The sequence below is a fragment of the Protopterus annectens genome, chromosome 1.part1, assembly GCF_019279795.1.
Source record: "Protopterus annectens isolate FY-2018-M chromosome 1.part1, PAN1.0, whole genome shotgun sequence".
Classification (NCBI taxonomy): domain Eukaryota; kingdom Metazoa; phylum Chordata; order Ceratodontiformes; family Protopteridae; genus Protopterus; species Protopterus annectens.
Window position 1 is genome coordinate 828,496,252 of NC_056726.1, and position 24,731 is coordinate 828,520,982.

A 24,731-nucleotide genomic window follows, 5' to 3' on the forward strand; every position below is an offset into this window, starting at 1 on the left:
TTAACATTGTAATTAGCTGGGATGGTTAAATTCCTAAAGGGTTCAATTATGAATTTGTTAGCATTGAGTTTAAGACCATGGCTTTGGCACCATTTGTTAGTCAGAGATAGGGCTTTTAAAGAATGCTAGTGTCTGCAGGGGAGTCAATAATAACCCCCAGCTTGCAATCATCTGCAAACTTAATCAGTCATAAACCTTCAGCATTTGCTTCCATTTCAGGGAAATAGAAGCCAAAAAGGAGTGGTCCCAGTAGCAGTTTGGAATTGCTTTAAAAAGGCACTATGGGGTGGAAAAGGTCTTCGTCAATATCTGAAAGCCTAGAGGGGATAAATGCAGACTATCCCTGACAAAGTGTGTTCTGTCAACCATAACCTCCCAGGCCATAAAATATTGTACTCCCTTGGACTGACACCAGAAGCTAATCCAATTGTTAAAAATCAATAATTTTCTGTTGGTAACATGGCATCATCACACGGCCAAAGAAATCACCAGACCAGAACGAGTAAACCAGGAAACAACAGCTCACGTTTAACATCCACGAATGAAGACAGCTCACAAGTATAAAAGTCTATTCTGTGAGTCACAGAATAGTATTTCCTGCCAATAAAACGGTTTACTCGTTCTGGTTTCTACAGATTTGTTAACATGACATCATCCTTGGAGAAGATAATATGCTGCTCAGTGATAGGCTCATATCTGCCTGAGACACATAATCAGTGAGCTCGATTATGTCTCACTTCATATAGTCAAGGGAGGTACGTCTCAGATCATTAACACTCACATGGGCTATGACAGAGTTATACTGGTGCCTGTGGTTCAATGACCTGTGTGGCTTTGTGACTTGATGGATTCTAGCCCCAAAATGGCAGGTAAACGTGAGTCTCTCCTTACTCAGTCTGGTAAGGGGTTCATTGGTGTGTTCCTCATAACAGAGTCACCAATGACCAGGAAATTTGGCTATGTGCTGGTTTGCCTTAGGGCTTAGCAGTATAAGCATTTGATACAGTGTTACACTGCTAATCTGTGGATGGTGTTTTCACAGAGTTTTTATGTGATGGCTGAGGACCCTGTTTTTTGGTTGTGCTTTGCAGGAGGTCTTGGTATTTACCTGTAACTGCCTCAGCATATGTAGTTTTAAGTGTAAGGTCTTTATCATGTGCAGTAGGCGGGGTGCAAGTGTCACTGACAACCTGTAAAGGATTAGTTTTGGGTGTATGAGAGAGCTTTGCCACCAGCATTAAAGTATATTTACACCACTCACATCATTTATCTCATTTATTAAGAATAAGTGGGCTGTTAGTGTACATGAGGCAGACAGTTGCTACAATGCCTCAGAATTCCCATCTCAACCAAACTTGCCACAGAGAAAGTTGAGAAGTGCATATCCATGGCTAATGATCTACTAGGGAGGAGTGAGGGAAATATAACCATTGAATAGGTCAATGAGACAAGGAATTTGATAAGCAACACTCAGCTATGCACAAACTAGATGATCCAGTTGTTAAACAATCTGTATAGACAGTAAGGGTATTTTAAGTGAAACTCTCTGATCATGTAGCTCAGGTGGGTATGGCCCTGACCCTCAGTAGCATCCTGCCCTCACCAAGAATGATACCGCAGTATAAAGAAAAAATGATCAATTTCAAAAATTGGCTAAGCTTCTGGTGTCACTCAAAGGGGATCCAGTGTCTGTCAGCCTGGGACGACATGCTCGACAAGCCTCGTTGCTTCACAAGAGACGGCTTGCACCTGCCACCCCTAGGCTTTCGAATACTGGCCAAGGCTCTTGCTGCCTCCATAGTGCCTTTTTTAGGCAAGGCTCAAAATTCAAGCCCACCTCTGTAAACAGCACAAATAAAAAAAATGAGGGTTATGCTACTCAACGCCAGGAGTTTAAATCTCAAAATGCATGCGCTGGAAGCACTCCTCAGTATGGAAAATGTCGACATCTGTGCAGTAACTGAAACCTAGTTCAAGCTCCACAGAGCACCTCAGCACTACCGGGCTACAACTCCTACCACACATTTCGGCCACAGAACATGGACCGAAACACAAAAGGAGGGGGTGTATCCATATTCATCAAGGATACCTACACCTCCAGGTTAGTGGCGCAGCATGATACCTCTGAGATCATCCATGTGCAACTAACATCGGGCAAATCTGCAATGAAAATTTTGGCCTGTTACAGATCACCCTCCATGACCCAGGACCACCACTCTGCCTTTCTGGAGACACTGGAAAACATGAAGGTTCTACCGAACACCCTGATATTGGGGTGATTTCAATTACCCTACCGTTAACTGGGAAAACTACTCAAGTATAAACTCCCAGGTCCAGCGGTTCCTGGAATTTATCAACTCAAATGCCCTGGATCAGCTGGTAACCTCCCCTACCAGAGGTGAAAACATATTCGACCTGGTCATCACCAACATGGGCGACAGGTGTTCCGCACCGGAGGTCAACCTCTCACTGGTTAGATCAGACCATAAACTAATCACTCTGGATGTCCACACCCCACCACCACCCCCAACCAATGAAATCACAGTGAAAAACTTTTCTATAGCAAACTTCACCTTACATAAGATAGAGATGGTAAGTTTCACAGTCCCCACGCTAAAGGATACCAGTGTCCAAGATGCAGGAACCTTTACAAATGCACTCTATGAGCACCTACAAGGATGCATGGATCATGACATCCCTAACAAAACCAAGACTCACTACTCTAAGAGAAGGAAACCAGTTTGGTGGACCCCTGCAATAAACAGGCTATACAATAGAAGGAGGAAACTAGTTCAGAAAAAAAGCAAATCCTAAGAAGGAAAGACATCCCTGATCAGTATCAGTAAGAAACTGAGGTCCCTCATGAAATCATCCAAGGCTAACTTTGAAAGAAAAATAGCCAAGGATTCAAAAGATAACCACAAAGCCTTCTTTAGCTATGTTAAGAACCTAAGTGGCAACTTGCAGATATGCTCGGAGCTAGTGCAAAATAGCACAAAATATACTGAACCTACTGATCTTGCCAACATCCTGGCAGATAGATTCAGTGCAAACTTCACCCCCCCACCCCCAAAAAGGCCCACAACAATACCGGAAATGTGTAGTGTCCTGGAAATCACAGATGCACAGGTGAAAACAGCCCTTTCAAAAGCCAAAAGCACAGCATCAGTGGGGCCAGATGGTGTCCCAGGCTGCGTCTTGCACGAACTACAGAACGAATTAACCCCCCCCCCACCTAAACACACTATTCAACCTCAGCCTCTCCACAGGCTACGTGCCCATAGAATGGTGCACAGCAACAGTTATTCTGCTCCAGAAAGGAGGGGCCACAACTGACCCTGGTAACTATCGCCCCATAAGTCTGACTAGCCTGGTCAGCAAGGCTATGGAGCGCATCATCATGGAATTCATTAACAAAGACATTGGGAACTTCCACTTGATCCGACCCAGTTTGGCTTTGTTAAGGGCAGATCATGCCTGCTAAATCTGGTTGACTTCTTCGAGACAGTCACCAAGGCCATAGATGAGGGGAAGGTGGTTCACACAGCCTACCTTGACCTTGCCAAGGCTTTTGAGACCATTCCCCACTAGGGAATTATAGAAAAACTCACCATCCTGAACATAACCCCCTACGTCATGAGATGGGTTACCAAGTGGCTTACAGACAGAACTCACACAGTAAGAATAGTGGGCTCCAGGTCCGACTCTAAACCAGTCACAAGTGGTGTCCCACAAGGCTCGGTCTTGGGACCCCTACTGCTCAGCATATACTTCTCAGAATTACAGGCAAACACAGGAGGACTATGGCTAACCAAGTTCGCCGATGACTGCAAACTGGGAGCCATAATTGACTCTCCGGCTTACACGGACATTCTTCAAAAGGGCCTTACTGAGATGGACACCTGGTGTCAAAGTCATGGTCTCAAGCTAAATGCCAAAAAATACATGGTCATCCCATTTGGGAAAAACAAAACACCCATGAATTACCACATAGGTGGCAGCCCCCTTAATACAGAAGAGGTAATAAGAGATCTGGGGACCCAGGTAAATAGTAATCTCTCTTTTGACAATCATATTGCCAAAGTAGTTAGGAAATTCTTCTATGTAGACCATCTAATTACTAAAGGGCTCACATCTTGAAATAAAGAGGTTATAGTGCCCCTCTACTCGTCACTCATCAGACCCATCATAGAGTACAATGCCCCATTTGGGATGTACCTCACAAGATACTTCCAACAGCTGGAAAGACCGCAAAAGTACCTCACCAAGAGGATTACTGGCCTCAAACATATGTCCCATGCAGCCCAACTGGAAAAACTCTGTACTCAGTGGCATATCACTTACTCAGAGGTGATCTCTGCCTGACTTACAAAGTCATGTCCAACTCAGAACTGATGGACATGCTCCACCTAAAGTAATCCAAGTCACTGCGAGCCACTCGCTCTAGTGACCTAAACCTTGCCACAACAATAAATAGAACATGTTGGAGGGATAGATTCCTGTCACAGAGACTCCCCATACTTTGGAACAAAATTCCTAACTACATTAGGCAGAACACCTCACTAACACTCTTCAAGAGAGACCTTGACAAGTGGATGGGTAACAGAAAATACACCCCTGGGATCACTTTATTGGCTCTTCTTGACAGAGGCTCAGTTAATTAATCAATGGGGCAGTGAAAGCTGACACACTCTGGCTAGGCTTATAAATGCCCTCGGGCAGATAGCCTAGCACCTACCCATAAACCTATCAACCTATGAACTTGCACTGCGAGAGATCTGCACTTACACAGATGGAAAGGGGAATTATGCTGTAAGATATCAGTGATGAAACAGATCATTGCTAGGTGCTGCTGTGCGGAGAGCAGCTGTTCTAACTAAATACCATAAAAAAAGGTCAAAACGTGCAGATATTCAACAAAGAAACAATTAATGCAGCTGTGACAAAAAAATATGAAAAACAAGTGCCAAAACAGTGGATATGGTAATGTAAGTCTTAGTTTGTTGGTAGGTTATAAACCAAGTGTTGTGAAACTATGGTGGTTAAATTGCAAAGATTTGATTAAAAAATCCACAAACAAGGCCCTGTGGCCACTCAAAAACAGCACACTCATCTTTCCTTTACTCAATCCTATGCCAGAAAATAACTTAGGTCCCTTCTACTCACTAAAGTGGAACCAAGCCAGTTCTAACTCTCTCTCTCTCTCTTTCAGCTTTTCCCGGTTAGGAGTCGCCACAGCAGATCACCTTGTCCGCTCATGATTGGCAGTGGAGTTTTTAATGGTGTCGAGTTGCCAGTATGGCACCCAACCTTCCACAGAAGGCACACACATGCACGCACTCACGCCTATGGCCAATTTTAACATGTCCAATCCACTTGCAGCATGTCTTTGGGGGTGTGGGAGGAAACTGGAGCACCCAGAGAAAACCCACATGACCGCAGGGAGGATGTGCAGACTCCACACAGAAGACACCCCAGCCGAATATCGAACCGGTAAGCCTCTTGCTGTGAGGAGATAACACTAACCGCTGCACCACTGTGGCCGTCCTTCTAACTAAAGACTGTAAAAAAGGTCAAAAAGTGCATATATTCAAAACAGAAACACTCAATTAATACAGGTGTGACAAAAACAATGTGACAAACAAGTACAGAAATAGTGGATATGGTAATGTAGGTCTTAGTTTTATAGAGTTTAACATAAACCAGCAACACTCCTCTTTTCTAGTAGTGTAGTGACCAAACATTGCCAAATACCCCAAGCAAAGAAATTTTAATTTTTAAACAATTTTCTTCTAATGTACACTATGAATGACACTGTTGCATACCTCTGCTTGCTACATATGTAACCTCTTAGGTTCATAGGTAGGTACTAGGCTATCAACCCTGGGGCCTATACAAGCCCAGCCAAAAAGGTATCCTGGCTTTTGCCACCCAAGAAAATTATTTTCCTGTGCCACTGTCGAGCAGAGCCACAGAGGTGATCCCCAGGGTGAATTTCCTATTTCCCATCCAATCATCAAGATTTTTCTTGAAGAGTGCTAACGAGGAGCTTTGTTTGATATAGATAGGTAGTTTATTCCAGAGTATGGGAAGTCTCTGGGACAGGAATCTATCCCTCCGGCATGTTCTGTTTATTGTGGTGAGAAGGCTTAGGTCCCTAGAGCGTGTAGCTCACAGGGATTGGGATTTCTTTAAGTGGAGCATGTCCAACAGCTCTGGGTTTGACATAGCTTTGTATGCTAGGCAGAGATCACCTCTGAGTAGGCGATATGCGATGGAGTAAAGCTGGAACTTTTTGAGACGGTCTACGTAGGGCATCTGTTTGAGGCCGGTAATCCTCTTTGTGAGGTATTTCTGCGGCCTTTCCAGTTATTGTAGATGTCTTGTGAGGTACATACCAAAATGGACATTGTACTCTATAATGGGTCTAATGAGTGATGAGTAGAGGGGAACAATGACCTCTTTTTTTCTGGATGAGAAACCTTTTGTGATGAGGAGTGCCATGTAGAAGGATTTCCTGACTACTGTGGCGATGTGATTATCAAAGGAGAGACTACTGTCCACCTGTGTCCCAAGGTCTCTTATCAAACTTTTGGTGTTAAGTATACTCCTGCCTATGTTGTAGTTCATGGGTACAGAGTTTTTACCAAAGGGGATGACAATGCACTTTTCAGCATTGAGCTTGAGGCCATGGCTTTGACACCAGGCATCTGTCTCAGTGAGGCCCTTTTGTAGGATGTCCACATCATTAGGAGTTTCGATTATGGCTCCTAGTTTGCAGTGATCTGTGAACTTCATTAACCAAAGACCTTCTGTGTTAGCCTGTACTTCAGAGAAGTAGATGCCAAACAGGAGAGGACCCAGGACTGAACCCTGTGGTACTCCACTTGTCACTGGTCTGAAGTCAGATTTGGAGTCTACTACTTTCACAGTGTGCGTTCTGTCAGTGAGCCAGTTGGCAACCCATCTTGTGACATAGGGATTTATATATAGTTTAGTGAGTTTATCTATAATTCCAGAGTGGGGGATGGTGTCAAAAGCCTTGGCAAGATCTAGATAAGCTGTGTGAATCACCTTACCCTTGTCTACAGCTTTGGTGACTGCTTCAAAGAAGTCTATCAGGTTTAGGAGACATGATTTGCCTTTTACAAACTCGAACTGGGTGGGATCCAGAGTTTGGAGATTACCAATGTCTTTGTTTATAAGTTCCATGATGATACATTCCATGGCCTTGCAGACCAGGCTCATCAGGCTAATGGGGCAGTAGTTCCCGGGGTCTGTGGTGGCTCCCCCCTTGTTGACTGGGATAACCATTGCTGTGCGCCATTCAGCAGACACAAAGCCTAAGGTGAGGCTATGATTGAACATGGTAGTTAGGTGGGGTGCCAGTTTGTTCTGTAGTTCATGTAGAACGCAGCCTGGGATGTTGTCTGGTCCCATGGATGCTGTGTTCTTGGCTTTGGAGAGTATGGTTTTTACCTGTGCAGCCGTGATTACAGGAACTTTGCATTCTTCCGGTATAGAGATGGGCTCTTTAGGGGGTGAGAGGGGGTTAAGGTTAGCACTGAACCTATCTGCCAGGATGTTGGCAATATTAGCTGGGTCTGTATATTTAGTGCCATTGTGCTGTAACTCAGAGCAGATCTGAGTGTTGCCATTGAGATTCTTGACATAGCTATAGAATGCTTTGTGGTTGTCTTTAGAATCAGTGGTGATTTTGTTTTTGTAACTAGCTTTGGAGGATTTTATCAGGGATTGCAGCTTCTTACTGAGGCTGACCAGGAGCTCCTCCACTCGTGGGATTTTACTCTCTTTTGCAAGAGTTTCTTCCTCCTGTTGTACAGTTTGTTTATGGCTGGGGACCACCAGATTGGCTTCCTTTTATTGGAGGATAGCGTCTTGGTTCTGTTTGGGATAGCACGATACATGCACTCATGTAAGTGCTTATAAAGTGCAATTGTGTATGATTCAGTAGTCATAACTGTATTGTCCATCTGCATGGGTGTCATGAAGTTCACCACTTCTGTCTTCAGAAGCATGAAGTTAGCTTTGGAGAAATATTTTACCATGGTTTCCTTAATGGGGGGTGAAGGCAGGATATGGAAATCTAGGGCAATTAGCTTATGGTCGGATCGGACCAATGAGGTGTTGACTTCAGGTGTGGAACACCGGTCACTCATATTGGTAATGACTAGATCTAGGATATTGTTGCCCCTGGTGGGGGTGTGGATAAGTTGATCCAGGGCATTGGAGTTTATGAATTCCAGAAAGCGTTGAGTGAAGGAATTGGTACATGAGTAGTTTTCCCAGTTAATGGTGGGGTAGTTGAAATCACCCATTATTAGGGTGTTTGGTTGAACCCTAATATTTTCCAGTACATCAAGAAAAGAGAAGTGGGAATCCTGGGGCATGGTGGGTGATCTGTAGCAAGCTACAATTTGGATTGCAGTCTTGCCCAGAGTTAGTTGCACTTGGATAACATTGGCTGCATTATGTTGAGCAACTAGCCTGGAGGTGTGGATATCCTTAATGAATATGGACACACTTCCGCCTTTGGTGTTCCAGTCCAGGTTACATGGCCGAAAAGTGTGGTATGAGTTATAGCCTGGTAGTGCAGGGTTGCTCTCTGGAGCCTTGAACCAGGTCTCAGTCACTGCACAGATATCAATGTTCTCCATTTTAAGGAGTGCCTCGAGTGAGTGCATTTTGAGATTTAGACATCTAGCATTTGGTAGCATCACCCTCAGTTTTTGCTTGCCTGTTCCTGTTACGGTGGTGAATTTGTCATTTAAACCTTGCCTAAAAAAGGCACTATAGGGGTGGCAAGAACCTTAGCCAGTATCCGGAATCCCAGGGTGACAGGTGCAGGCCATCTCTGGCAAAGCATCGTGGTCTGTCGACCATGTCATCCCAGGCAGACAGATACTGGATCCCTTTAGAATAGCACCAGAAGTTTAGCCATTTGTTGAAGTCAATCATTTTGTCCTTGTACTGCGGCATCATTCTGGGTGATGCCAGAATGCTACCCAGGGCTAGGGTCATACCTGCCTGGGCTACAAGATCGGAGAGCTCTTTCATGTCTCTTTTCATGTAGTCCAAGGAGGTACATCTCAGGCCTTTCACATCAACATGGACAATGACAGAGTCATATTAGTACTTGTTGTGGAGTGACCTGAGTGAGTGGGTTATGTGGCGGATCCTGGCACCCGACAGGCAGCTGACAGTAACCTTCTCCTTGTTTAGCCTGGTGAGTGGGACATCAGTGTGCCTGACTATAGAGTCACCTATGACTAGTGTGTTGGGTACGTTGTTTTGCCTTATTGGCTGTGGTTGAGTGGCACACTGAGTCTGCGGGCTATGTGTCATTTGGGTTGTGTTGGGGTGTGGATGTTGCTTGCATTTCTGCTTTGGAGGTCTCTGTTGCTTGAGCAGATTATTAATGGGAGCCTCTGCAAATGATTTTGTATTTCTATGTGTGGATTTTGGTGGTGTAGATTTAGTGAGACTATGTGATGAGTGTGGTTTGGTGCAAGTGTTTACCTTCTCCTCTTGACTGTCAAGTACAGTCTTTATTGGAGAGAGCTTTACCTCCAGTTTGGCTAGAGAAGTGCATCTCTCACAGGTTGTAGTGCTGGGTGGTAGGAGGAGAGGGTTGTCTGTGTACATTAGGCAATTTCTACATTGCCCCAAGATGCCCAGATCCATCAGATAGACAGGAGAGAACACTGGGAGCTGACCCTTGGACATGCCTGAATAAAAAAACTATTTTCCTCTAGATAAGTGAGGAAAGTGAGTACAAGAGCTGTTTTTCTCTAAGCAAGCGAGGAAAGCAAGTACCAAAACGGTTTTCCTCTAGGTAATGAGGAAGGCTGAATGCTGTAGTAATTAGTAGGTTATTTAGTGCTTGCAAGTTCTGAACAAGTGCTGATCACAAATAAGCAAATTCAAGTGCTAAAAGTAAGAATCTGTATCTGGACTAAACTAATTGCAGGAAAGGGAGGAAACAAGTGCAAATGCAGGCTTTTAAATCAGAAAGTTGAGAGAGATGGAAAAACTGCCCAAACGGCCAGTAACTACAATTTCTGGGCCAGAACCACTCCTTATGTGGTAGATAAGTTACCTAGTGCTTACCACTCCCACTGATAAGCTAGAAGGCTTCCCTCCAACACAGAAAGCTTGGGGGGGGGGGGGCTCAGAAGCTTACATACAGTCCTGGATACAGCAAATCTGAATCTGGGCTACACTACTTACAGGAAAGGTATTTTTTTATATACAGAAAAGTAGCTAAAACAGAAGTCAAAAAATTATTTTGCCTTGTGTTTTTGTAATGCAAATCTTTAATAATGTAAACATTATATTGTACTGTATTTTATATCTCTATGTTCATATATGTAACTTCTATTTTTCATTTTTGTTAAATTTGTGTAGTTTTGTGTATTTTTGTAATATATAGTGGAGCATTTCTCCCCGGGCCTCCACTGAAAATGGGTTGCTGACCCAATGGACTTTCCCAGTCAACAAATGTCAATGAAATAAATAAATAAAAAAGCTAGCCTTCTAGACAATCAAATAAAGGCACAATAAGATTTACAGTAGAAATTCCCAGCTCAGAAGGACATAGACTATCCTCTCCTGCCACAGGAGTGTAGCCCACAAACCTTCCTAATGTAAAATAACTGGTTTGGAGCTCAAGTGCTTAAACCAGAACAAAGACACTTGAAATAAGAGGCACAATAAGCCTTTACTAGCAATTTCCATTTCAGAAGGATGGAGGTTGCCCTCTTCTCCCACTAGAGTGTAGACCACAAAACTTCTTAATGTAAAAGAACTGGTTTGGAGCCCAAGCACGTAAACCAGAACTAAGATACATAGTAGACGGAAATATATTTCTTTACTTCTTTTAGTAATAACTTTGTGATACATCTCATCCAAAAGCCTGATCAATAACCCATCTTCAGAAACATGTGTTTTACTTATACAGTTTCTTTAGTAAACTTAGACATAGAATAATGATGTGTAAACTTAAGATAACTGATAGTGGAACATACATATTCTAAAAATTCTTCCAGGTTTACCTTGGTGTCTGTCTAAATATTTCAAATATCATCCAGAATCTAAAACAGGTGTTCCAACAACTGAAAAATAGAGAATGAAATAATGGTTTTCTCAAAAAAATGTTGGCATATATGGGTGCATGTCACATCTGTTGCAAGCCTAGATGATTTGATGGAAGTATTCCCCATTAAAATATATAAAATTGTTGTGTAATGCCATTCCCAGAATTCACTTAATAGATTGGCATCTATATTACATCAATTGTCATAATCACTAAGAACTTCACAGAACCACTCTAAACCAATGAGGAGCAGAATGGTAGTAACTAAATCTATAACATCCAAGTCACAAAGACTTTTCTACCCCCAGGTTGTTATGACCTGAACTCAAAATGTGCCAGGAATACTGTAATATACAAGTTTTCAGAAACTATTTTAACTACAGTAAATAAAAATAAGAATGGAATCTGTTTTAGACCCCCCCCCATCTACAAAAAGGTGCATGGACAGATAAATGAGATATTTATGGACTTTAGATATCTCAGATAATGGGGAATCATAATTTTTCCCCTCTCAAATACTTGTAGGTCTTTGCTGAAATGTGTTTGTGTATCAGCAAATCTTGTAGGTAAATGCATATTCTATGATATGCAATATTTATCTTGTTTAAAGAAAGCCTAGTATAAATATTATTATCATGCAACAGGTTATTCATTTTAGTAACATAATCCAGAGAGTCCATAATTGCTTTCCCTCCCCCTTGCCGGGTTTCATGAGTGTAATTGATGTATCACTGGAGAGGGTTTATAACAGTGACTCTTCACCCCTACCTAGGTTATAATGCATTAAAGGAAAACCAAGGCTATTTTATTCTCGAATACTGTTTTCAGCAAGTCTTTCAAATTTAACTGGATGTAAAGGTAGATTCATTACACTTCTCCTGCATAGATTTCTTGTGTATTTCCTTGAGAATACTATCTTGCTGGTCCTCATGAAAAATTAGTCCAGAATGTAATTTTCTTCTAAATAAGGATAGCTCTAGCAAGATATCTGCAACATTAAATATTGCTATAGGCACAAGGGTGAGTTCACACTGGAATAAGTCAAAATAACCATTGTCCATCTATCTACAAATGGCTTATTTTTGCACAAAATCACAGTACCTTCAAGTGACCCAACACCAGGGTTGCAAAATGTTATGTCCTTTTGTAACCTGTACTTTGTAGATGACCTCTGAGAGTAGTTCAGTTGCTATAATGTTAAGGCCTGGGAATGAATTTTCCCACCCCGTGGATTTTGATTGAATAGTTTATCTGACTATAAAATGGCAGCTAATTCAAAGGGTCTGTCATATAATCAACATTGCTGGAGCTGTTACTTTTTTTCCAGAAATGACTTTACTGTTTTCAACCAATCACCAGTGGTATTAGAAAACTTATAGAGTACCTTTTGGTAATGGTTATGCTCTTTTTGCCATATAATTACATCTGTCTCTATCAAGTTTTTTAAACTTCATGTTTTTGATGTTGGAGTTACTTTTAACTTTCCAAAATATCTCAGAATACATATCCCTATATGAGGGATAAAATAAATCCTCTATGATAGATATATCCAGTGCAGAAATTTCCCTTTAACCGTGGCCTTAATTAACATCTCCATCAATTTAAAGCCATGTCTGTCTTAACAGGGTCAACAGTTCAAGATGCAATTTGCAGTCATCCTGTTGATCACTGGGGAACTTCCATTTATGAAGCTCCTTGGGAGCAACCTTAGATTTGATACACTCTTGAAAATAGCTGTTTTCTAATTGCAAGCTCCAGTATGTGTTGAGCTTTCTTTTGAACTTATTCAACTGGGCAATAAAACTCAAGGAACTTGAACAAGTTAAGCAAGCACGATCTGCCTTTCACAAAGCCTAACTGGTATGGATCCAGGTGTAGAAGGTTACCTATATCATAGTGTGTTAGTTCAGTTATAATATATCCCATCACCTTGCAAATAATACAAATGGGTCTAATAGGCCTATAATTCTTAGGGTCAGTAGAGAAACCACCTCTACACAAAGCACCTCAACTAACATTCTCCACTCCTCAGGGGCATAACCAGTGGAGAAATTCAGCATAAAGAGCTGATGGTGGGGTTTTGCTAAATGGGACTTTGCCCTTCTCAGCAGGCATCCAGGGATACTGTCAAGAGTAATGGAAGTAATGTTTTTAATTTTGGCAAGTGTCAAAAGGATTTAGTTCAAACTGATCTCAAGTGGAGGGTTGTGAGGCGGAAATGAAGGAGACAAAAGGAAGGGGAAGTGAGTAAAGTTGGAAGACAATTTGCAAGAATGCAATGCCCTTGAGGTCACAGAAAGAAGTACCATTGGTGATAAGTTCAGTACAGTTAGGCTACCTAATATAGCTGAAAAAGGCAGTATGGTTGTCTTTTGAATTAGCTGCAGTCCTAAGGTCATAGCTGGCCTTACATTTCAGATTGGTAAATTTCAGACATAGTTACCAGTTTTAATAAATGTTATAATGATGATGTGGACATACTTTAATGATGATCAGGAGCTTTTCATTTTTATTATACATTTGTTGATGTGACAGTTCCACCACGTGTTTTGTTCTAAACTTTCCATTATGCTTAAGCTGGGTTAGTATGATTGCGTCAATGCATCAATCCAGGATGGAGTAAAATTCAGAGCAGTACATAGCAGCTTCACTTACAGGATTTGCTGGGGTAGTTCCCTGTGATTACAGATATGATCAGTAATAGTATGTAATTAGTTTTAGAGTAATTTCTGAATGTAGAGGAGTTATTAGTTAATCAAAATGCTCAAAACGGTTGATGCTTACACCATTCAGGATGAAAGCAATACTCTTCTCCTACCCACAAACGTTCACTGTAAGTTTTTTCAGTGCATTTACATGTCATGAAACCCTCAGTCGCATAAACACGGTCACTAGATTTTATAGTTGACTGGGTACAACACAACATTAAAATGCAGATGTGTGGCTAGGATATTACTCTTGCTCTTTCCAATTTCTTTGAAATCTGGAAATTCAGTGTTTAATTATTTTGCTGTTCAAATGATGTTGACTTCTCATGTAGCATTACAGGTGTGCCAGTTTCAGGTAAATTCATCAAGAAGGCAACTTCATTCTGGGATTTACAGCTTACTTTTTTCAAGCATAGCTCACTCTATCCAGCATACTCTTTATAAAAACTATTCTGGTAGGTTTGGTGTACTATGATGTAAATTAAAGCACTGAAACACATGCCTGCCAAGTCAGCACTAAAAGTTCAAATTGTGTCAAAATATTCTGAGCAACTGCTACTCAGGAAAATAATATAATATATTTCAGTTTTTGTTGGTCCCCATCTTGGAAAGTCTTTGTAGCTGGTCATCTCAGAATATCTGTTGAGATGGTTTGATGGTAGTAGGCTATACCACACCATTATCATTATGGCTGCCCCTACAGAGGTTCAGATCACAGGCAGAAATAACTTAAATCTTTCCTGAGTAAAACATCTATTTCTGGAAGTTTCTTTAGAAGATGCTTGACAGACTGTGGTATTGAAACTATAATAGCTAGATGAAATAAGAGAACTTACACCATATTGCTGGATGTAACCTGTTAACAAGCACTAGGGCATACAGTAAAAAAAGAGGAGGTGGTGCATATGTATTTGTCAGGAATTCTATCAAAGCTGTAAAAAATTATTTAAAAGTTGTTTAGGAGGCATGATTTTATAACTATAATAATATGATTGATTGCCTATGTCTAAACACAACACAGGATCAACAAGTCATACTATTACACTGTATATACAGACCACTGTAATAGTACTCTCAAAGCTTAAAGACCTAAGAGAATTGATAGAGATGCTGCATTATGTAGGTGTGGAAAACAATATTGATGAGTGATCTGAGTTTACAAGGTATTCATCTGTCAGAAAGTAAAGACTACATTACCACTAAGGGATTGTTTCTGTCCTATATCAGAGACAGTAAGCCAGTGCAAGTACTTTATAAATCAAGTAGACAATCAAATATTCACAATCTCTTCTCCATTAATAGGCTATTCCTTTTTTAAATTTTCAAATTTACCTCCCTTGCCAGATGGTGCTCAGTAAGCCAGCTATTATGAATGTACTGACAGAAATATGGGAAAAAATGATATTCAAAAGGTTGCAGGATGAATTAATGGAATACATCATTGTGAATATTTCACCACATTTATACAGCATGCAGGTTCACTGTCACATGTAACCTTTTAATTTCCCTCATTATCCTTTATCATCCTTACCTGCTGCACATCTTTCCCAACTCGGTCCCTCTGTCTAGCCAGTTGGTACAGGTCATTTTCTCCCTCCTTAGTGTCCAAACTTTCATAGAACTCTCCATATGCCTTACCCTTAGCCTTTACCACCTCTCTCTTTGCCATTCACCTCATCTCCTTATACTCCTGTCTACTTTCTTCATCTCTCTGACAATCCCACTTCTTCACCAACTTCTTTCTCTGTATAATCTCCTGTACTTCTTCATTCCACCACCAGGTCTCCTTGTTCTCCTTCCTCTGTCCAGATGTCACACCAATCACCTTTTTAGCAGTCTCCCTTACCAGATCTGCTGTAGTTACCCAGCTATTTGGTAACTCTTCACTTCCACCTAGTGTCTGTCTTAACTTTTCCCTGAACTCCACCTCTCAATCACCCCTTTTCAATTTCTACCATTTGATACTTGGCATTGCCCTCACACTCCTCTTCCTCTTGATCACCTAAAAGATGTAGCCCAGGGCTGTATGAGCCCTCTCCCTGGAGCAGCCCTACCTTCACCAAGAATGATGCCACAACACAGAGACAACAATGAAATTTGTTTTAATAATTGAATGATAATCTGGTGTCATTCTAAGGGAATCCAATGTCTGTCAATCAATCTAATGGGGCTTGATTAAACTGTCTGCCTGGACGGCCTTGCACCTGTCACCAGCACCCCTGGATATTGGTTTCTTTCTGGAGGCCTCTTCTCTACTTTTTTTAGTGCCTTTGCACCTTTGCTCAAATTCTAAACCCACCAAACCCTAAAAAAAATAAAAAAAAAATGGGGTAAAAATGCTCAATCTATGAAGCAAGATGCAAGATGCCCCGGCCCTCCCCAGTATGGAGAACCATCCTGTTGTCTCTGTCTGTGCTGTGACCTGTGCCTCTGCCTCAAGGCTCCTGACAGCTGGCACACTTTTATCTCATCCCATGCTCCGCCCATCGGCCCCCAACCTCCCCACCACAAGTAAAAGTAAGGGTGTATCCATATTCATCAAGGATACCCCTCACTCCAGCATCATCAAGGCAATCCACGCACCAGAGAGGTGCAATTACTGAAACCACAGAGGCATAATGTTTTGCTGGTTGTAGCATGTTGCAGCCTCAAACTCAGGAACCCCACACAGCCCACAGCCTTCCTGAAGACAAGTAGAAATGTCTTCCAACACCAAAACATTAGGTGACTAGGTGACTTCAATCCCAAACATAGACTGGGAACCAAACACCCCCTGGCCCCAGCCCAAAGGTTCCTGGAGTTCATAAACTCAAATGCTACATGGAACAAATCACCCCACCCCACAAGAGTGAAAATATACTAGACCTTGATCATCACAAACATGGGGACAAAAAACACACACCGGAGTATATATCTCATTGGGTGAGATCAGACCATAGACTAATCTCACTGAGATCCAACCGCCCCCATCCCCCCAACAAGCAAAAGACCACAGTCTCTCAAAAGCCAACTTCAGCTCTTAAGACTGGTGTGTGGGTATCCTTCCCCTGAGCTGAGCTGTGGACAACACAACCCATGCTGACTGAATCCCTTACTTTGCTTTTCATGAGCACCTCAGGATTGCATGGATCAAAGCATCCCAAATAAAATCAAGACCCTTTCTGCCAACTAACTGCTGCCTAACTATGCTTTCCCCTGTCACCACTTTACATTCTCCAATCTAATTCAGACTGGCCATTCTGCATAGGATATATTCAACCCGTGTGCGTCTTCCTCCACTCTTGTATGTCACACCATGCTCTTCCATCTTCTTAAAATATGTATTCACCACAGTCATGTCCATCCTTTTCACAAAATCCACTACCATCTGACCTTCTGCATTCCTCTCCTTAGCACGATACCTACTCATCACTTCCTCATCCCCTCTATTACCTTCAACAATATGCCCATTGAAATCCACTCCAATCACCTCTCTCCCACCCTTGTGAACACTCACCACCACTTTATCCAACTCACTCCAAAATTTTTCTTTCTCATCCATTGCACATCCAACTTGCAGATGCATTAACAACATTCATCATCACACCATCAATTTCCAGCTTTATAAACATCACTCTATTGGACATTCTTTTCACCTCCAAAAGAATCTTAGCATATTGTTCCTTCAGGATAACCCTTACTCCATTTCTCCTACCATCCATACCATATGAATCCACCTCCACTACACCTGGCCTTACTCTGCTTCCATCTAGTCTCTTGCATACACAGTATATCAACCTTCCTTCGGGCATGCCTTCCCCCTCTTCTTCTCCTTCAGCCAACAGTAGCCCAATTTCCGCCAGCACCCTTTTGGCTAACAGTACTAGTGATGGTCATTTTTAACCCGGGCATCGACCAATCCAGTATGGAAATCTGTATTGTCATCTGCATATGTCATTTGGCAAATGTTTTACACCAGATGCCTTCCTGACACAACCCTCCCCATTTATCTGGGCTTGGGATCATCACAAAGAAATGCACTGGCTTGTGCGTCCCCAGTGGCTGGGTAAATAATCTCAGGACAGTAAAGAATAAGTAGTCATTAGTAATAGCTGTTTCCTGTTATGGCAGTCTGTCTAAGTCTCATGTTAACATCAGAATCAAATTTCCCTTTACTGTTAAGCATCAATTAATTTTTGCTGGCTGTTGAATTCCTTGTTCTACAAGATTAATGTCATATATGAGTAGTCATGGTATCTGGCAAGATTTTCTCAAAAACTGACATAGCACAAGGTTTGAATTTTACCCTTTTTCTCAGCTCAGGATCTTGCCAGAGGTTCAGCATTGTGTACACCTCAGATATTCCACAGGACTGCATTCAATAATTGTATTTCTTAATGTTTTTTATTAAAATTAAATACTAAGTTGTTCTGTAAGAAACCAAATATTAATGCATAGTTTCATCTGACATCCTGCAGAGTCTTTTTAAAACTACAGCTGATATAATGAACTAATTGCACATAAATGTCAGTCTATTGACTCTTTATGTAATATTGCACTGAATTTGACAGAGATGATCTTACTGACTGTACCATTTACAAAAATATAGTACTAGATGCTTGCCCTTAGGACCATATGATAAATGAACAGTGCTGCCTTGGTTATGACCCACAGCAGCCATTCCCAAATATGCTGTACACTGTACAGCTGAAGATTTGTAAACACCCATTTCTCAGGGAGTCACTCCCCTCACTGTCAGCCCAGTCCCTTTAAGTGTTATACTACCAACAATAACTGTAACTGGTTTAAACTGTCTTTCATACATACACACGGGTGCACATGCACGAGCACACACACACACACACACACACACACACACACACACACACACACACACACACACACACACACACACACACACGTGTTTCAATAGGGGCTAGCCATACCCTTTTTCATGCAACTAGAATTTCTTGCTTTTGCAGTAATATACTGCCACCAGCTAGCCCAATCTGGCACATGATTTAATCTACTCTACTTTCTTTAAATGACTTGACCATACTATTAAATTTGATAAGCTATCTGAAATATACCATTTAAGACATGGATATAATATACTATATATAAGACATGGATATAGGGTTTAATAAATACTTGCTACTGGAAGCCAAACAGTCCAAACCTAAGCTATAAAAACTTCAAGTGTTGCTCAAGAATTGCAATACATTCCAGTAAAAGTGTAAAACACAGGTTTAATCCAAGAAATACAGTACAATCCAGTAAGCATATAATCACTTTCATTCTAAAACCTTTCAAACTTCATCAGATATAAGTTGTAACAGTTCTAGAGCCATTTAAATAAATTTCACTGGTCATGTGGTCCTTTTAAAATTTTAAATCAACATTCCCCTATTATACACATCCCCCAAAAAGTATATTGTCATTAAATTCATGCCCTAGTATACATGCTGTTTTAACTGTTATGCTATTAAAATTAGTTCATGTGGTTGTTATGCACAGTAATCTTTATAAATAAACAATTAATGTTGTTGTGTCTTTCGGCTTTTCTTGGTTAGGGTTCACCATAGCAGAACTCCGGTCTGCTAATGATTGGCAGTTGATTTTTACATGCTGAGTTGCCAGCCCTAATGCACAACCTTCAACAAAGGTATGCCCATTCACGCATGTCTCCACGCAGAAGACGCTCTAGCTGAGAGTCGAACCGGTCAGCGTCTTACTGTGAGGCGACAATGCTACCGCAGCTCCACCACCGCAGATATAAATAAACAATTAATAATAATAAAAATAAAAAATAGCAGCAAAGTGTTATTTTTTTAGCAAATCATCTCTCCCATGCTTTTAGTTTCAGGATGGGAGCAATACTGACATGGTCGTTTAGTCCTGGTTGCATGTATGCCTCTAGTTGCAGTTGCCATTTTAATTAATGTTGCTCCAGTATTACTGCCCAAGGACCCCTCTTTTTTCTTTCTCCAATAAATAAAGAAGTGGATACCCTAGTAGGGATGTTAACTAGAAGAGGTTACCCACCAGAATTATTAAATGAGTTAACATTAGAAGTTACATGTAAAAGAAAAAATGGATTTTATCAACCAATTTTGACAAGGAACTTACAAAATAAGGTAACCACCAGTGTTACTGGAAATTATGGCAATCATAAAAAATACCATAATGCCTTTACTACCACCTTTAATAAAGCTAGTGGTAGTATAAAATGGATTTTGAACAAAAATTGGAAGGTGCTACAAGAACACCGAAACATAATCAATGACATAGGGGTAATGCCCACTATTATTTATAGAAGAGGCAGTAACATAAAAAACATGGTTGAAGCAAAAAGGAAAGTGGCAAATGCTTTAACTAAAATGAATTTAACTAAAAAGGGAAGAAAATTAAACATAAAGGGTAAATACAACTGTGACACTACAGGCATAATTTACATCACAAAATGTCAGGATTATGATGGGTTTTATGTGGGAAAAATGGAGCAAAAGCTCTGTAATCATATTTATGAACATTTAGAACAAAATTAAAAAAGAAAGAACTAGCAATGCTGACCACTCTTTTAAATTTAGCATATTAGAAAGAGTGGAGAAAGAAAAGAGGGGGGATCCTTCGACAGTAATACTGGAGCAACATGAATTAAAATGGCAACTGCAACTAGAGGTATACAGGCAACCAGTATTAAATGACCATGTCAGTATTGCTCCCATCCTGAAACTAAAAGCATGGGAGAGATAACTTGCTAAAAAAATAACACTTTGCTGCTATTTTATTTTGATTATTATTAATGGTTTATTTATAAAGATTACTGTGTATTACAACCACATGAACTAATTTTAGTAGCATAACAATTAAAACAGCATGTATACTAGGGCATGAATTTAATGACAATATATACTTTTTGGGGGATGTGTATAATAGGGGAATGTTGCTTTAAAATCTTAAAAGGATCACATGACCAATGAAGTTTATTTAAATAGAACTGTTACAACTTGTATCTGATTAAGTTTTAAAGGGTTTAAAATGAAAGCGCTTATACACTTACTGGATTGTACTGTATTTCTTGGATTAAACCTGTGTTTTACACTTTTACTGGAATGTATTGCACTTTTTGAGCAACACTTGAGGTTTTTATGGCTTGGTTTTGGACTGTTTGGCTTCCAGCAGCAAGTATTTCTTAGTTTGTTCTTTTGGAACTTTTTTGTGCTATAGGGTTGAATAACTGAATGTTTTTTATCAATGCATTGCGGCAGATTTCTCTGGGACTTAGGTATGTTCATTTACATTAATATTGTTACCCTGCTCAACAGCAAAGAGTCTTAAGAGCTACAGTTATTAAATAGTATTTCTTTTAGTGTGTTTTAATATAATATTTACAAAATGTACAGAATAGTGTTGTTTCAGTGTTAATGAATGCCTTCTGTATTTTTAAAAAAGAAACTCAACATGGCAAATAATCCTCTGTAGATGAAACAGAGGGTCTGTAATATCTAGTATCATTTGTCAGTATGGTGTTGATGGAGTTATATTTTTCCTAAAGAAAAAAAATAATGTAGAAATAATGTAAGAAAAATTGAGAAGTCTTGAGCAACTGGCACATTATTCAATTCCCAAGTAGGAATCATGGACTAAATCACCATGAAAAGCAGATGCATTTAAAAAAATATATATAAAACTTACAAGGACAAACACCTGAACATTTCTTTGTAAAACTTATTTTTGAGCTTAATGTAGTAATGTTAAGAAAAGCACACAGACTCATCTGATATATGTGTTTTAAACAATTTGTAATAACATGACTGATAAAAATGGAAGGGTCCTCAGAGTCATCTAGTGTGTGTGTGTGTGTGTGTGTGTGTGTGTGTGTGTAAGTGTCCTCAGAATCATCTAACGTGTGTGTGTGTGTGCATAGGTTTATAAAAACACACACACATAAATAGACATGCCATATTTTGGCATTTTTTTTTACCTCATCAGTACACTGTAAGTGGATGATTTGATGATTTCGAAACACCATTCTACCCCTTGCTTGGGATATTTTTCAGGCACCTTAATGTTTATGAGCATCAGACTTGGTTTTAATGCCTTTATTAAAACAAATGTAGTGGTTTGAGGTTGCCACAATAAAGGATCATACGGTTATATATATATATATATATATATATATATATATATATATATATATATATATGTGTGTGACCAAGCATATTGCATGCAGTTTTCTTTTATGACTATGTTAAAAGAATTTCAGTCTTAAGCAAATTTAAAAAGTGAACATGCATGCTAAAGCTCAATTTACTTTTCTTTTCTGTTAATGTATATGCCCAAGTCTTAAGTGATAATTTAATGTAGATATGTAAAAAAAAAGCACATTTACTGTCATCTTATTTAAGAAAGTTGTATTAAAGTACAGTCATAAAATTGATAATAATCAAACAAAAATATTCAAGTTGACATTGTCCTTTTCATTCCTCAACTAATGGGTTCGGATCCAACACTCGGATGTGACTCGGCCGCTTCTACCAAAACTCTTGAGATCCTCCCTTTGCTCATAATGCTCTGCCAGTCTAACATAACTCAGATCTCATTTGCCATCATTCAGCTTCAGATGTGGATCCTATTGCTCTTGAGCTTTGGTAGTTAATTTCATAACTTTCGTGAGTTATATTTTAGAAAATCTTTATTCGTATACCTAATCTTACTTCCTCCTATCTCCCTTGCCAGTTTTGCTAGTATCATGTTGCTAATTTCTGTTTTTAGCTGCTACTAGTTTATTGGTACTTCTCTAAGTACCATCATTGGTACTCTCTTATTTGAAAAACTTATTCTTACTATTTAGAGTATTCTTTACAGTACCATAGTTGGTAGTTATTCCTTTCTGTTCCTGTTTTCTTCCTTTTTATTCTACTTTAAAATAAAAAAAAACTTTATTTACATAATTTCTTCTTTGTGTATTCTTCCAGTATGTCTGATAAGCCTTTGAGGTTTAAAAAATATATGCCCTGTGGGTATAAAATTCCTAACTCAGATGCCCACAGGAAATATGCATATTGTTTAAGACCTGCTCATTTGGAAGAAGATAGCTTTATTTGTCCTGGGTTCAATTCCAGAGCTCTTACTAATCATATAAACAAGCTAGTGTTGAGGAGCCTTCTCCTTTCTACTTCTTCTGCTTCTGTAGCTGGGGCTCAAATCCTCTCTAAGAAACTGGACAAGGAGAAGCCAGAATTAGCTTCTAAGGATAGTCACACAAGAGATCCCCAGACTGCTCTTCCACATTGGGTCCTACATCAGAGCCTTCAACTAAAATGTTAAAATTTCTGATATGACAACTTTGAATCTATTGTTCTTCTTTCGGCTTTTCCCGGTTAGGGGTTGCCACAGCGGAACTCTGGCCCACTAATGATTGTCAGTAGATTTTTTTTTTATGGGTGCTGAGGTGCCAGCTCAATGCCCAACCTTCAACAAAGGCACACCCATTCTACGTATGTCTTTCAAATGCCACTCGACCATGGGGAGGACATGTAGACTCCACACAGAAGGTGCTCCAGCCGAGAATGGAATGGGAGAACCTCTTGCTGTGAGGCAACAACTCTACCGCTGCACCACCATGGCTATCTGATTGATTCTAAATCGAAGTCTCCCAGGATCTGAACTCCGCCGCTCCTACCAGATCCATTCATTTCATGTCTCCCTTCACCCTTCTTCCATCCTCCACATCTTCTCTTAGGTCTTCCAGAAGCTTATCAGAAGCTGATGTGGACAGGATGATGATAAAATTTCTCAGAGCTCAGATTCAGCTAGGGGGTGCTCCTGGCTCCAACTCTCACTAGATTTGCAAGCCAACCTTTGTTTGCTTCCACCTTGGTCTCTACTTCTCAGATCCAAACCATTGTTTCAGAGCTCTCGGATCTGAGAGCCATGGGGGTGTCCTCATCGGATCTGAAGACCGTCTGTTCTTCAACTCTGATAACTTCCCAGAGTCACTCAGCCACATGTCTTTTGGAGCCAGAGGACTCTTGGAGGCATCAGTGCCAGGTCTGAGGAGTTGGAAGTGACACTAAGGCTCTCAAAGCCATCTCTCCCCCTCAGGACTTTGGCGCCGGACAGCTCTGTTCTGACTACTTCCTCTGGTGGAGTGCTTGTGGGGTTACAAGAGCTGATGGTTTAGGACTTATCGTTTCCTTTGTAGTCAACTTCTGTTTCCCCCAGGCATTCTACCTTTGAGGTTGTAGAGGGCATGCCAGAAGCAAAGGGATTGGAATAAGTGGATGGGAAGTTGAGGAAGAATGAAAATGCACAACACAGAGGGAACGTTATAGTGAGTACATAATTTTTTTTCTTCATTTCTAATAGCCTAGAGTTTATAAAATAAGAGTAAACATTAATCTAAGAAATAATAGATATTAACCAGTCTATGTCTTTGTTTCAAGGAAATTAAACATTTCCTGCTTTTAAACGTTTTCCTGTATGCTGTTATCAGCTTTACAGTAAATAACTTTCAGTGCTAGGGGCAAAAATCTAACAAGCTGAATGCAGATTGCTTCATGAATTTAAAAATAAATTCATAAAGGTTAATGTAATCCTGACTGAAGGTCAGATAAAACCTAAAGAAAATATATAATGTGGGCAACCCGTTTATTGTACTGTTTTCTTTCCCACAATGCTAATCACACGCAAGTTGACAAATGCAAATGTATGTTTGACATTCATTTTGCAAGCTGCATAAGGTAGATGTTATTAGGATTAGAATTCGATGTTTTACAATGTAACATGGTGTGCACTATTAGGTGTCACCCTCCATAACAATAAAGTCTGATAATCCTAATAACAGTTATGAAGATGTTAAAAATGTGACATATGCCTGAGAATAATCAAGACTGTGAGTGCAGTACCTGACACAAAGCAGA